General features: G+C 38.0%; 1 long non-coding RNA gene and 1 pseudogene across 1 annotated transcript; both read left to right on the forward strand.

Annotated features, from left to right (window-relative positions):
* The first annotated feature begins 2,955 nt into the window (after positions 1 to 2,955).
* LOC147497260 (uncharacterized) lies at positions 2,956 to 8,520 on the forward strand. Its single transcript, XR_015195302.1, has 3 exons — positions 2,956 to 3,051; positions 7,975 to 8,264; positions 8,373 to 8,520. It is a non-coding gene; the product is annotated as an uncharacterized LOC147497260 (long non-coding RNA).
* Positions 6,179 to 7,438, forward strand: LOC147497261 (uncharacterized; annotated as a pseudogene).
* Positions 8,521 to 12,246: the final 3,726 nt, after the last annotated feature.

The following is a 12,246-nucleotide window of genomic DNA, read 5'->3' on the forward strand; positions in this document are numbered from 1 at the left end:
AGGATGCAGACATGTTTAGCAACGGTTACATACCGCTAGGTTTTGGGGTAGTTGTCTGTGAGGGGCAGTTACAAGCTGGCATGATGATACTATTTTCGAAACTTAGGTTTTTTGAACTTTTGTAAGAAAGCGCCATGCCAGTTCATTGGCAACACTTGGCATTTGCTTAGAGTTTTCGATATGTTGAACGATAGCAGGGAGTACTGTATTGAGGTTGCTGATATTCTTGAGCACTTCCTTGTGAAGCGATCTCGTGCCAATAATTTTAGTTTGTAGACGTGGACGAGGAAGTCGAGCGTTCTGGATGGTGTGAGTAACGAGCCTTGGGAGAGAAGGCTGCTGCTGTTAATTTGAAATTTTTGTGCTAGTGGGTTTGGAGTACAATTTAGGGTTTGCAATTTTTCTGGTATGTTTTTGTGTCCTTTGTTGTATATTGAGCAATATTTGTTTTACTGAATTGATGTCGGGTTTGTTTATTTTGAAGAGGTCGTTATTACAAGGTGAACTAACCATGGTGTGATTGAGAAGTTTGCTAAGCTTAGACGCGCTGAGAAGCAGGAGAAGCTGCCTGAGGTAGCGACCTACTTTGTGGAAAGGGGAGCTAGTCATATAAGGCTGAAGAGGAAGAGTCAGAAGAAAAGAGCTCGTGGTCAGGCTGATAGTGAATCTTCTAACAAACTTGTCATGGAGAGGGAAGATAGTGGCATTGTAACTAGGGAAGCTAGGAATAGGAGCCGAAGTGGGCCGGTGAGGCTTGTAGGTGGTGGTGGGACCTCTGGGGGTGATGGTGGTGTGACCAAGCATTCTGGTAAGAAGGGTCACCACCCTGGTTCTGAGCCTACTTCCTAGGAACACACCCGGAGGCATGGGCCTGTGCTGGTGGATATAGATGAACTTAGTGTGCCAGTTCGTGAACCAGGAAGTTTGTTAAAGAGGAAAGCTGGTGCTGATGATGATAGGGTAGCAAAGGTGGCTCATTTGGAGGGCATTATAAAGGGGGAGTCGAGTCATCGCTCTATCGAGAGGACGACTGGGCTAACTGAGGGGGTTCGAGTTCCCGGGGGAGGTCTTCCTAGAGGGTTGACTTGAGAGATGTGGGTTTGAACTCTCTCAAAAAGGAGAAAAATAGTGTTGTTGTTGCTATTGTTCTGCTTGCTGGTAGAGGCCAAGAAAAGGCGTTGAGTAAGGTTGGTGCCAAGACTGGTTTTGGCAAGGGAAAGGGTTGTGCTCTTGAGAAGGGTCTCCTATGTCAATCCCGACATTGGTGAGACTCAGTATGTGTTGAGCTCTGATTGTAGCTTCTAGTAAGCTCTTATAGCGAGTTGCTTGCTGGATAGCATTGCTCTCGATGGAGATCGACAGAACCTGGACGCCATGGGAGACCTTGCTGTGAATGTGAGGGTGATGGATCTTGGGTATTGTCTGGTAAGTGTTTGTGTTATTTGGCTTTTTGCTGTGTATATGTAGAACGGTGTATTGATGTGTAAGTGTGATGCTACTTTGTAGGTACTATCTGGGTACCAAAAACTAAAAGAGCTGGCCCTGATCACTGAGGCTGAAAAGAGCGAACGAGATAAGATGAAGGAAGAATTGGAGAACGTACGTGCCGTTCAAGTCTCATTTCAGTCTAGTTTAGACGAACTGGAAGAAGCAGCACGATCAGGTCACTCTGGAGAAAATGGTCTTAGCAGGGGCCTCGGAGGAAGCAAATGATGAGGTGGCATTGTACACGGGGTACGTGGAGAAGGCAATAGCTGTAGCCAAGGCGGCAAAGGACGCCTATGAGACTCTGTTTGGAGAGGCGACTGAGCTGGCCAAAGATTATAACGAGCTGGAGCAGAAATATCTTGCTTTACAGGAGGAACTAGAACGTGGGGCTCGAGGTGCAACAGTGCTAGTTGCACCTGGAGATGCTAGTACCGTTCATCCTGTAGCCGAAGGTACTGTTCCTGGAATGGCGTTGACTCGAATCTAGCCTTGATGCAGCCGCTTTAGAAGACGCACTAAAGCCCCTTGCCACTGAGAATTTGCAGAACATTTCTTGAATCTTGTTAGTTGTGAGTGAATGTTTCTCTTGAAAGTTTGTTCGTCTTTGTTTGGTCTTTAGTAGGGTTGCCTTGATACAATAGAGCTGGTTTCCTGGGCTTGCCTGGGCAGTTCATCTTTTATGTTCGCTATGGCCTAGGCCACATACATTAAGAGCTGATAACCTGGGGCGACCTGGGCAGTTCACCTTTATTATCTGCTTTGTTTTTGGGATATGAATGAACTGGTTTCCACATAAGTGGTAGTTCGGTAGACTTTAAAGAATTGGTTTCCTGGGTATGTTCAGGCAGTTCGTATTTTTCACTTTTGACATGCATGTTTGCTTTAAAGTATTAACTTACTTTTATCTGAATGCTTGTTGAATGTTGTTCTGACATCTCACACTACACCATAACTGCTATTTTGTAACAGGGCAAATTTTCAATAAGTAACGGAAATAACTGTTACTCATTAAGTAACGGATATATCCGTTACTTATGACCGCAAGTGTTACTTAAAATCTTGAATTGTAATATAATAATATTTTCACATTTTTTTTGGATATGTTAACACTTATATCCGTGAGAAAAGTAGAAAATTAGGCAACAAAATTAAAATAATTTGAAAAAAAAAAAAAAACGGAAGTGGGCCAGTATTTGGTTACGCCCGCTTGGCTTTCATTCTTTCCCCCCGTTTTTTTTTCCGGCTAGCACTTAATTAGCCAATTCTAATTTTGCCGTTTTTAAGAAGGAAACAAAAGAAAAAACTCTCTTAAGAACCCTAATCTTGTGAAACGGTCTTGCGATTTCTTTCTCTACTTCTCCAACTTTCTACAACCCCAGGTTAGTGAGTTGACTCTCTCGATTCTGATTCGTCAAATCAATTTTTACAATATTGTTTTTTTTTATCGATTGAAAAATCAATTTTTTCTTTCTCTCTCTCATTCTCCTGGTTTAATTATTTGTAGAATTCCAGTGGACTATTGGTAACGAAGTGGACTGATCAAAAGTGGAAGTTCAAAATTCGGTAAGCTTCCAATCGGTGCTCACTCTACTTTTTAGTCTACCTTGTTTAATGAATTTAGATATAGTTGTTGAATAATGTTTTAGCTGGGTTTGGGTAATGGGGCTTTTTTATTAAGTTAAGGCCGGGTCCTAGAACTGCGGTTGTTACTAGTGTTATTGGTGGTTTGGTCGCTAGTGTTGTTGCCGGGAAACATGTTGTTAAAAGATATGTTCCTATTTGATTATGACAATTTTCATCTTTGTTGTTAGAGAGGGGTAAATTGGGGGTTTAATCGACGGTTTATGTTTTTGTTTTTAGAATAAATTACATGTTTTGTTCCCTGTTACATTTTATGATGATGGTAACTCTATGTTACACAAACAATTTATGGTATTGTACTCAATGTATTGAGTTACACATTGTCAAGTGCTGAAATTTAAAATCTTTTGGAATCTTAAGTACTAGATGTTATCTTAGATATAGTTGTTGAAGTAGTTTTCTTTCTCCAGGTTTTTTTTCTCTACGATGCTGTTGAGAAAGATATATCATTATTGTGCACACTTGAATATTTAGTTTGGTTGAATTACTATATTATGCGAGTTTATATTTTGCAATGCTGATGATAAAATAAGAGGTTGCTACTGAATTCTAACAATGCTTGTATAATTTGCACATCCTATGAACGACTAGTGATATGTTAGGTGACATTGTTTCAAAAGTAAGGTTAAATCATATCGAAAATAGACGAAGATTAAATTGGATTATATAGGTTTGAGTATGGAGCTCATTTCAGTATGGGGGTTAATGAACTAGTAATTATGCATGATTAGAATCATAACTTCCAGATCATTTATGCATTGGTTTTATCTTATGAAATGCGTAGTATTTAAACGGTTTGTATTTAGCATGTGTTGGACTTATTGGACTCATTGGACTTATTGGTTTTATTTGGTTTTATTTTATGTATATAAAGTTTCTGTTTTATTTATATTTATGATGCCGCTTTTGTTTCTTGTTTTTGGTTGTACTTGGATAGCTAGTTGTCCGTTATTTATGCTCGATCATTATTTCCCTTGGTGTCTAAATATAGTATAGAATGTCGAGAACCAATAGATAAAGAATGGATGAGTGAAAACGAAAAGAGGCGGCGTAGTCTATTCATTGGGAGTTGAGGTTTTTCTTAAATTTGCAGAGTGGAAGTCATGGAAGAAGTGTCCTTGCCGTGCAAGAAGTGTCGGAATAGGTATTGGTTGACGTATAAAGAGGTTGGATACCATTTAATCTCAAAAGGTATAGAGAAGTCCTATCGTGTATGGACTTAACATGGTGAGGACTTATCTAACGCTGCTGTTCATCCTCCATTGGTTGCAAATATTGGAGAAAAAACCTCGGATGATGATGGGTTTGAGATGGGGGACACTGAGGAAGAAACCATTGGGGATGTTGGGATTGGGATGAGAAACTTTGTCGACTCTGGTTTTGGATTACATGGTGATGCGGTGGCAGGTGATGACAGTTTGGGAATTGAATTTGATGAGCCTTATGTTCCTGAACCAGACTTAGGAAAGAGGTATTACGATTATAAGAAAAAAGGCAACTGAAAAATTGTATCCTACATGTGAAGGTCCCGAGACAACTCTCTCAAAGACTTGTAGAACTTCATAATGTAAAGAAAGAATTTGGTTGGTCCGAACTGGTATGACAAGATTTTATCCTTGTTGAGGCGATGGTTGCCTAAAGGTAACACCCTCCCCGAGAAGTATCGGTAATGAAGGAGATGTTGAAAGACTTAGGGATGAAGGCTATGTGCATTCATACATGTGAGAACAATTGTATCTTATATTGGAAGGCTAACAAAGATTTTTGAGAATGTCCCGAAAGTGCCAAGCACCAAGTTTTAAAGTTAAGGAGGGAGTAAAGGGAAGAAGAATTCCAAGGAGCCTAACAAGGTAATCGGAGACATTTTCCTTTAATTTCAAGACTCAAGCCGTTGTATACTATACCGTGGATAGCATGAGATGACATGGCATGCACGAGCGAGACTCTGCGGCTTATATCGTCATCCATCCAATTGATTCAGATGGAAAATTTGTAAAAAGAAAAGTGGCCAAACTTTGCTAATGAGCGCCGCAAATAATGTTTGGCTTGCAATTGCAACTGATGGGTTTAATCCACGTGGCATTCAATCTACTAGTTATAGTTGTTGGCCTGTTATCACTGTGCCTTACAATCTCCCCCCTTCTATGTGCATGAAAGCAGAGTTTCAGATGTTGTCTTTACTTATACCCGGTCCAAAGGCACCAAAAGGAGACATAGATGTTTTTCTTCAACCATTGTACGATGAGTTGAAAGAGTTGTGGAAAGGAGTGTCGGCTTATGACATGAACAAAAAAGAAAACTTCACTTTGAAGGCTATGCTAATGTGGGGTATCCATGATTTGCCTGCATATGGAAACTTAGCTGGCCGCGAAAACATGGTTACAAAGCTTGTCCCGTTTGTGGTGACAATACTCCTTCCATATATTTGAAGTCTAGTAGGAAAAATGTATACTTAGATTACCGTGATATTTCTTAAAGGCAATCACCCGCTCAGAACGGCAAGTACTTGGGGCTAGTGGGTAGCAAGAAAGAAGAGCGTGAGAAATCCTCCTCAACGATTAAATGGCGATGTACTTTTGCAAACATTGAAGTTATGTGAAGTATAAACCCGGGGTCAAGCGGAAGAGAGGTGGTCAAATTGTGGTTGATGACAACGAAGGTAATGAAGTTACATCGGCCTGGTATAGAAAGTCCATATTGTTTTTCCTTGTTTACTGGATCTATCACAAAGTTCGTCATGTTATTGATGTGATGCACATTGAAAAGAATGTTGCAGAGCACATACAAGACACGATCCTTAATAAGAAAGACAAATCGAAAGATCTGATCGCACACGAGAGGATATGAGGGAACTTGGCATACACCGGGATCAGTGGATGCAAACTGACCCTGCAAGTGGGAAACAAGTTAAACCTACAACACCGTTCTTCCTAGATAAAGCAGAGAAGATGGATTTCCTTAAAACTTTGAAAACTTTGAGGCTCCCTTCAGGTTTTTCATCTAATCCGAAAGTAACATTGTCGGCCTTGATCCACCTGGTTTGTTTGTAATGAAGTCACACGACTATCATGTGATTATGCAATATCTTTTGCCCGTGCTACTTCAACATGCTTTTCCAACTCATCCTGATTTGCGGAAAGCTCTTCATCAGATAAGCTTATTTTTTAACCTTTTGTGTTCAAAAGTTGTAATTCGGAAAGAAATCCAAGATGCCAAGTACATGGTTGTAGAGGCATTGTGCATGCTGGAAAAGTACTTTCCACCATCATTTTTTGATATTAGCATTCACCTTGTTGTGCATCTAGCTGATGAGGCATTGATGTGTGGACCAACTCAAAATCGTTGGATGTATCCGTTTGAACGGTAAATAATCTTTCTTTCAATCCCAATTCTTTTTTCCTTGCTTTTAAATAAAATTAATAAATGCATTCATGGGTTTATCACTTAATTAGGTCAATGAAGGAGTGCAAAGATATACCCAGTAAGAAACGATTTGTTGAAGGATCGATTGCAGAGTCGTATCTTGTCTCAGAGTCTGTTAGGTATGCAATGGAGTACATTCCAAATTCACAGCCCAAGAATCACAAAACCAATGGTCAAGTGTTTCTAGATGAAAATGATGAATATAGCGATGAGGGTTCCGCGGCTTGAAGGTAAAGATGTGATTTTGTCGAAGGAGCAATTTGTACAAATCCGTAGATGGCTACTTTTCCGTTTGGAAGTCGATGGACTTGATGATCACTACAGGTGTTAATTTTGGCATGAATGTTTACTTCCCTATTAATAAATTCACACATATATACTAACTTATTTGAATAAATTTGTAGTGAGTATATCGGAGTCTTTGCAATCTAGTTCCCGAGGCAAATGAGAAAAGGGATAACAAAGACGTATAGAGATACAAACATATTTTATCGATTGGTTATATAATAAGGTATTTGTTAATTAGGATAGTAAGTTATGTTTTTATGTTATTTTCACTTTTTGAATTGTGGTATGTTTTCTCTGTAGTTGTTGGAGAATGGCTTACACTTCATCTGAATTGTGGTTCTTTACTAGAGGCCATTGTTCAAAGCTAAAACTTTTCGAAAAGTATTGCATCAATGGTTATGTATTTTCTACTAAGTCTCACGATGAAACCGTTCTTACGCTTAAAGACTGTGGTGTTTGCATGAGTGCAATTACTACATTTACATCAAGTAGGAAAGATAAAAATCCTATCGATCGCGTCCCGCTAAGTGGTATGGAGCCATCAAACGATACTAGAGGTGAATTACACAAATTTCAAGGAAGTGGTGTTTTATTGTGATTGGGTTAGGGTGGAAGATAAGACCAATGGATGTAAGTTATGCCTAGACTCTAACTTGGTGGTGGTAAATTTTAATCGGCTCAAGAGTTCGACAAAATGTTAGATGAGCCACCATTTGTGCCAAAGAAGCAAATCAAGTATTCTATTCGAGGGATTTGAAATATCCCGATTGGTGGGTGGTCATACATTCACCAAGGCGAATGACTAACGAAGTGGACAAGCTAGAAGCACCGTAACCGTAAGACTTCCAATCTACTTTGCAGAGCAACCTCATTTGAGATCACTGGCTAGAACCACGCCGTTGATTGTAGTGTGCAATAATTTTGAAAATATGTTCAAATGCCTGCCTTCCTTTTTTTATGATCATCTTAAGATTTTCTAGTAGTTTGGAAAATTAATTTTGGATATTATGGTTAATTTGATAGTGCATATTCTTTTATTTCTTTTCGTTCTTTGAATAATAATTGGTTATGTCATATTTTAAGTGTTATGAAATCCTTAATAATTTGTTTTCAAATGTTGTTGGAAATTGTTAGGCTATTTTTAAATAATGGAATCAGGTGGTACAACTGCACACCGTACTGCATCAGATGCCTCTTCTCCCACAGGTCAATGTACTTCTCAGTCATCCAAGAAGACACAATTAATGGGTCCCTCCGGGAAAGTGCTTGTTGAGTTATGGCCTAACGGCCAAATTGTTGGACAAAATGCAAGCAAGTTCAAAACTGCAATAGGGAACCAAGTGAGGCTTAATATCCCTATCAACACCAAGGATTGGAGACTAGTGGATGGTGGCTTTAAGGATGCAATTTGGAAAGCCTCGACGGTAATTATTTTTATTTATTTATTTAATGTGTTAATTAAATAATCAACTTTACCATTAAGCTAAGCTATGTCTTAATATATTGTTTCTTATCAACTGTACTCATGATAGGAGGAATTCGAATTTAATGTCGAAAACTTTGAAGCTCGTCCGTTGGTCGAGACAAATTATTCTCAAAAACTTAGGACACAGAAAGCGACATACAGGGCAAAGTTTTTGGAGAAAGCTGAAAGCATTGAAGCAGCTAAGGAAAACTGCCCACCTGCTATTAATCCTACTTTTTGGGTAGATTTTGTCGACTATGAGCTTCAGACTAAAGTAAAAGAAAGGAATGCGAAAAATGCGGAAAATAGGGCCATGAATACTATTGGTAGTACTAATGGTAGGAGAACCTTCTCCCAAAGGCATAACGATTTGGTATGTATCATTTTTTAAATTATTAACCCTTTTGATTATGTATATAGATATGAATACTATTGTCGTCCTTTTTGAAGCACTATTACTAAGCATTGATTATTTGCTTGTAGCAACAACAAAACCCTCAAGCAAAAATAACTCGAGTTGATGATTGGCTTAAGGGTCGTGAACGCAGTGATGGAACAGTTTTGGAAAGTGCTCGGGAAAAATATGTGAGTAGAAGTTTTACTGCTTCTATTTTGTAACTTCAGTTTTTGATTGCTACCGGGTATATTTTGGGCTATTTGATTGCTTTTTTTAAAAAAAAACAAATAAATGCAGGATCAAGTGAAAGCAGTTAAAGAAAGAAGACTAGCATCGGAGAGATCGACACGGAGACATCGACTCCGATGCATTGAGTGAAGTACTTGGCAAGGATAAGAAGAACCGTGTTCGTGGAGTTGGTTCTAATGTTTCTAGGAAGCAGCTACAACATGCTGCTGTCGCAAGTGATAACTATAAAATGTATAGTTTACCTACGAAATGAACGATGAATTCAATCCGTAAGTAAACTAAAACTATCTTTTACTATCTCAATTATCAAAGCTTCTACTCTCGATGCGAATTGCACTAAGTGGAGTAGGAAGTTCGTTCCACTCCTAGTTCCCTAGCATGGATTGTCTTCTAAATCTAAGAAATCAGTCTTAAGTCAATGAGAGCTTTACGAAATGTTATGCTAACAAGACGCGTTAATTTAAATAACAAGATATAATATAAACTAAAGTTAATCTATGAAAGCTACGGGAATACGATTGTTTGACTCTAGATAAAGAAATAGAGGGAATTAAATCCACCTCGAATCCAACTTACTAACCTAGTATAGATTTGTCGATCTCGATTCTTACGTTTTCCACGGCAAGAATTTCGAAGTCTAATCCCCTAGTGTTCATGGCATTCCTACGGATACTAACTAGCATGTGAGGTCGCCCACCCATTCTCATGGCTTAAACACGACCTTCTAGAGTGGAATAGATTCTACAACCAATTCTATACTAACCACTAAGTTTTCATCAAGGCTTCATCAACCCCTCTAATGGAAGTTTTAGCCTTGAGTCATCAAACTAACATTTTCCATTGAATCTAAACTAAACATAATGTAAGAAATTGAGAATTACTTAATTAAACAATAATGAATCTAATTTAATGGCTGGAATGGAATAAGAACAAGAATTTAAATTAGATCTAGAATGGAAATGACAAGAACGAAATTGAATAATAACTATTTTATTTATCTAATCAATCAAGAACAAGAATTGTAATGGAACTAAAACTTAATTAATTAATTAAAACAGATCTAGAATTCTATATATTAATTTCGGTCTAACTAGCTACCATTAACAAAGAGTGAAGCTTTTGTTTTTACACATCCAGATCCAAAAATCGTGCATGGGCTTGGAGCCATGTTTTGGGCCAGAGAATCAGGCCCAAAACCCAATTCTTTCAGTCCAAAAAGGTCTCTTCAGCTGCAGTTCCTTCAACAGACTTTTCGTCCACTTCTGCTCCTCTGATTGGGTCAAGGCTTAGACCATTGGAAAGCTCTTTTCGAGCCGGTCGTTTTGACATAAGGTAAGCCCAATTCTGAGGTCTGAGTCTAAAGATATGGTCTTCGGAAGTTCTGTTGACTTTGTGCATTGTTTCTGCCTGCGTGGACTTTGACTTTTCATCTTTTGACCAGGCTTTACAAAGGCTTTGTCTTCTTGAATCTTGGCCTTTAATCACCGAACTCCTTAGTAACCAACCATTGCTCCTTTATCTCATCAAAGTGGCACATTCCTGCACATAATTGACTTTGAAGCCTGAAATACATAAAAACACGTAATCAGTCTTAACTCTTACTTATTACTCACATAATTGGTCTAAAAGTATGACTGCTAAGGGGTTAAAACTACAGTTTTGGGCTCTTATCAACCACCCCCAAACAGCATTTTGCTTGTCCTCAAACAAATATGAGAAATTAGCATAAGTGACCAAAATGGAGTTCTATCTACTCGCCTCATTTGAGTGCGATTGCATTGACCATATGCAACAAGGCCTTAAACCACTAGGAATTCCCTAGTGGACGAAGTTATAGCCTCGTGAGAGTTTTCCGATTGAAGGTACTCACAAACTTCATCTATACTACAACGACTAAGAAATAAAACTATTGTTTTCTCATTCATGTCTCAACTATCTATACCTCTCACTAGCAAATACATAAGAATAACCCGGTCGTAACCCTAAGCTAATATATGCATAATAATCAATCATCTAAAATAAACATATAACAATGAGTAATACTATGAAATGTAATAGCAGGTCCGTTTCTGAAAACTTCGAATAGCGGCCCTTAAGTAGGTCCTCACATAAATGTCAAGACAAAAACCACTCGATTTTTCCACTCAAGTTTTATTTGCTCCATTGTGCAGTGGGCACACTTTTACCTTACAATCTCAATGACAACAAGGAAGCCGGAGTCGATCAAACACATCCGCCACTTACTATCACACTAACCTATTCCTAATTGAGCTAGAGGTCTTTATTAGGTATCAAGCGGGATTAAGGAGATGGTTTAAGAATGAAGGAAATGGATATTCAAAAGGACAAGTCCGAGATAATAGAGTCTTCATATTATGTAACTTTAGAAAACCTTGTTATTTACTTTGCTTCTACACTTTGTTTCCATCCTTAGCCATATTTTTCTTTTTCTTTTCTTTGGCTTTTGACTCCCTTTATTCTATTTTTGGAGTTTTGATTTATTTCTATTTTTTTCTTTTTCTTTGGATGGAAACTTCTTTTCTTTATTTCCTGAAGCAACTAACTAATTTTTGTTTACACAGGTTTTTCTCTTTTTCTTTCTTCCTCATTCTATTCTCAGACTTATTCTAAAATGGGTAGGTTGATTTATTTTTTTTTTTTTTTTTTTTATTTTGTTTTTGTTTTTGTAACAGGGTAAAGGAATTGTGGTTTATGGAAGGCTAAAGAAAGGCTCAGAGGGGCGACTAGCGGAAAATAATTCATAGGTTTGAATTTCTGGCTATATCGATCCAAAGAGGGCCTAAATTCTCGCTTAGGATATGGTTTAGTGATCAAGCAAGTGGACGTGTGATTTCTCTATCCGATTTTACTTCTCCCCTTGTGTCATTTCTCAAATGTTTCGCTTCATATAACGCTTTTTAGGCTATATTCTCACAGGATTTGTAGAATAAGTACTCTAGCCTAGATTTTAAACTTATCGCTAACCATCATAGATACTCATGTAATAGATTTATAGATAGATGCAAAGATTATTACCTAGATATTAACCTAAGTTTCTAACAATTATTCTGATGCAAAAGCTATGTGAGACTTCTAAATTGTTAAGAGCATAGAGAAAGAAAACAATACCAATATTCCTAAGTGTATAGCATACTTTTTTTATTTATATTTTTGAATTTTTGAAATTTTAACTAGAAAACAAGTGCATATTATACATATCTATATCCTAACAGATGTCTTAATTACACGTGTTTCTATGCCCCCCCCAAACAAGAAGCATGCTTTGTCCTCAAAG

Source organism: Coptis chinensis, chromosome 5, assembly GCF_015680905.1.
Source record: "Coptis chinensis isolate HL-2020 chromosome 5, ASM1568090v1, whole genome shotgun sequence".
Classification (NCBI taxonomy): Eukaryota; Viridiplantae; Streptophyta; class Magnoliopsida; order Ranunculales; family Ranunculaceae; genus Coptis; species Coptis chinensis.